At 47.0% G+C, this 3678-nt stretch overlaps 1 protein-coding gene across 15 annotated transcripts in view; it reads left to right on the top strand.

Annotated features, from left to right (window-relative positions):
* APBB2 (amyloid beta precursor protein binding family B member 2) overlaps positions 1-3678 on the top strand; it is a 377881-nt gene that overhangs the window by 293386 nt on the left and 80817 nt on the right. The window contains exon 3 of one of the 15 annotated variants that reach the window (XM_023519610.1): positions 1978-1986. The exons of the other annotated variants lie outside the window; for them this stretch is intronic. The gene's annotated coding sequence lies outside the window, so the exon portion shown is untranslated. The remainder of the gene's footprint in view (positions 1-1977; positions 1987-3678) is intronic. 15 annotated transcript variants of the gene reach the window in all.

Raw genomic sequence — 3678 nt, 5'->3', positions numbered from 1 at the left:
GGGGGGGTGTTCTTAATTAAAAATTTGGTCTATGTGGAGCAACAAAAATTTTCATAGAACACAGTTGCTATTACGCCACAGCACTCTACCCAGGGCGACAAAGTGAGACTCTTATCTCAAAAAATGAAGGGAGGGAGGGAGGGAATTGGGGTTTCCCTCTTGCTTACACTGGTCTCCAACACCTAAGCTCAAGTGATCCTCCCACCTCGGCCTCCCAGGGTGTTAAGATTACAGGTGTGAGCCCCCATGCCCAGCCTGGTATCACTTTTCAGCTGAGTAAGCTTGGATTCATGGAGACTGAGCACCCGCTGATTGGGATGGAACAACTAGAAACCGAGACTTTGTGCTGTGTTCTGCCCATAGACGTGTTTTAGGGAGAGGTTCTTTCCAGGAAGGTGTCTGGGTTGGTACAGGACACAAAGAGATGGAAGTGGCACTCAGGATGAGTGTTCTAGCTGGTCAGGTCACCAGACTTGAGTCTGCTGTGGACGATGAGAACAAATGGAAGAGAAGGGAGCCTGGGCCAAGAGCTGCCCCCTTTCTAGCTCCCCTGTTGCCCCAAACCCCTTCAGTGCCATAATAACAGCAGGAACAGCAGCGAGCTCTAATTCTGCCCAGCTAATCCTCACCTTGTCTGATCGGCTGTTGCAAGACGGGTTATTTTTAATACCCACACTTTGACATGAGGAAACTGAGACACAGAGTCAACTAACTCACCCAAGATATTACACAAATAGTGGCAGCCCTGGGATCTGAACCCAGATTCTACTTCCAGGATCAATTTTAGGAACAGCATAACTCTGGGCGAAAAAAGGGGCCATCTGTCTGTAGCAGCAGTTCTCCGAGTCCTTCCCAGATCAGCGTTCTCATCCTGGAGCTTGTTAGATACAGAAAGGCACATCCTGGGGCCTGACCCACCCCCCGAGTCAGAAACCGAGGGCGGGGCCGGTTTTCTGTGTTTTGAAGAAGGCCTCCAGGTGGTGTCTCCACCTGCCTCGTGGTCTGTGGCTCATCTCCACATACCACCTTTGGCTGAAATCATTGCGCTAGACATTCTTAAAATCCACTACTAAAAATGTAAAATTTATCAAAAATAAGTACTTGAATTTTCCGGGCAGTATGCTGAGCAGTTACCTGCGTCATCGCCCTGGGTGCCCATCACACTGAGAGCATGAGTAGTGTCCTCATCCTCATTTTACAGGTGAGGACACTGACAGTGACATGCCCAGAGCCACCAAGGTGGAGAATCCAGACCTGCCTGATGACATTGTCATACCCTGAGCCATTACTCTTTTTTGCCCTTTTGGTTAAGAATTATTGAAGAACAAGCGTCAAAGTGTTAATGTTGGATTTTTTTTTTGTTTGTTTTCAAATTCTGAAAAAGATATTTTACAAGGCAAGTGGCTTGGTTAACATTTTGAGCTCTTCTAAGCACGACTCCTGGAGTTTGAGAAAATCGGTGGTTATAAACCTTCCTGCCACACGGGGGCAGCAGGTTGCTCTTCTCCTGGGCTCTGGGAAGAAGCCGGGCGGGCCCCCTGCTCAGTACTCCCCAGACACCTGTTTCCTTTTGCTGTGACCACATGGAATGGTGGTGAAGATTTTCAGATCAGAAACTAAATTAAAACAGTAACAGGACTGCACAAGGAAAATAATTTTAAATTCATTATAATCTTGTTAAGGCTCTTCTATTTTTTAAATCGACATAACAAAATAATATTCTTAGTGGGCTGTGGGTGAGGTTGGGTAATTTGCATTTTTTTTTTTTTTTTTTGCAGTTTTGGATGGGCCTGGGCTCAAACCTGCCATCTCCGGTATATGGGCCCAGCACCTTACTCTTTGAAACACATGCACTGCCTGGGTGTTTTGTATTTTTTAGCCAGGGATGAAACTCCTGATTTTTAGTGAGCTTTTTTAGATGGAAATTCATGTATTCTGGCTGGGTCCAGTGACTCACCTGTAATCCTAGCACTGTAGGAAGCCGAGGTGAGGGAGGATCACTTGAGCTCAGAAGTTCAAGACCAACCTCAGCAAGAATGAGATCTGTTTCCTATAGGGCAAAAAAGGTGAGACTCTGCCTCAAAAAAGAAAAAGGAAAAAAAGTTCCTGGGTGTGGTGGCAGGTACCTGTGGTCCCAACTAGTTGGGAGGTTGAGCCAAAAGGATTGCTCACACTCAAGAGTTTGAGGTTGCTGTGAGCTATGACACCATGGCACTCTACCCAGTGAGACTCTGTCTCAAAAAAAAAATCATGTGTTCTTGGACTGAAGGGGCAAAAAGCCGGTATTATTTCTTGCCTTAATTGTTAGTGAAGCCTTTGACATTCATTAGTTGTAGGGTTTTGTAGTAGGCAACCAGAGGCGGTGGGAAAACATTCTGACTTCCTAGTTTTGAGAGTGTGTGACCATTCCACAGTGACCCTGGTGTCTTAGGCGTCACTCCAGCCAGAATCACTGCAGTGCTCTCCTGGTAGCAGCTTCTGTTGATTGATTTGATTTGATTTTTTTATTTATCTTATGACTTGAAATATATGAAGCTTCTGTGAATCCCCATTTCTCTTTGGGCGTATCACAGTCCCCCTGTCCAACCTACGCTTCCCATGCCAGAGGCTACATTGACTGTAATTTTGATTAGAGTCATGATATTCTCTGTCATCTGACCTGGGACCCTTTTGAGAGTAGAAAGGGCTGCTCCTGGTAATTTCACGACTCCAGCACTGACTGGGGGCGGGGACTGTGATCACCCTACGTACAAATCTTGCTCCGTTTCCTTTCTCTGCTTTGACGACTCTGGTGGAGATTTACGTGCACTGTGCCCATTGCTGGCTTATCAACAAATTAACACTGAGTGTTTCTTAGATGTGTTATGCTAAGTTCTCTACCTGTGTGGTAAGTAGTATTCCCACTTTTACAAATGGAAGAAACTGGGACTTAGTGAATGACTTGCCCAGGGTCACAGCACCTGTAAGTCAGAGCTGAGCCTGGCACACAGGCTGTCCCTACTCTCCAGACACGTATGCTCCAAACTGTATCAAGGTCACTCACTATTTCTTGAGCCGCCTTTTGTGCAGAGCCCCTGACGCTGTCCCTGTAGTAAAACCTCAGAAGCGTACAGCAGTGTGGGTCAGCATGGGGGCACAGATGCCCAGCTGCCTGGGCTTGAATCCTACGTCCCCCACTTCTGCCAGCTTTGGGCTTCTCTCACTCTCCTCATCTTTAAAAGGGGTACAATAACTTGGTATTGGTGGAAAGGGTTCTGGTGAGGATTAACCGAGTTAATGTTTGCGTAAGGAAGTAGGTGACAAGGTTGAAAGGGCAGGCAGGGGATGTCAGCTGGGACATTGTGATTTTACTGACCAGGCCTGTGTTGGGAACCACCACAGAAGAGAAACTAGTTACACTTCTTGGCCAGGCACAGTGGCTCACACCTGTAATCCCAGCACTCTGGGAGGCTGAGGCAGTGGATGGCTTGAGCTCACAGGTTCGAGACCAGCCTGAGAAAGAGCAAGACTTCGTCTTTAAAAAATAGTCGGGTGTTGTGGTGGACACCTGTAGGCCCAGCTACTTGGGAGGCTGAGACAAGACAATCTCTTGAGCCCAAGAGTTTGAGGTTGCTGTGAGCTGTCATGCCACAGCACCCTACCAAAGGTGACAAAGTGAGACTGTCTCAAAAAAAAAAA

This window comes from Otolemur garnettii, unplaced genomic scaffold (assembly GCF_000181295.1).
Source record: "Otolemur garnettii isolate 467f Iridium unplaced genomic scaffold, OtoGar3 scaffold00181, whole genome shotgun sequence".
Lineage (NCBI taxonomy): Eukaryota > Metazoa > Chordata > Mammalia > Primates > Galagidae > Otolemur > Otolemur garnettii.
The sequence above is the reverse complement of the archived record's forward strand: the minus strand, read 5'-3'. Positions and strand labels throughout refer to the sequence as shown.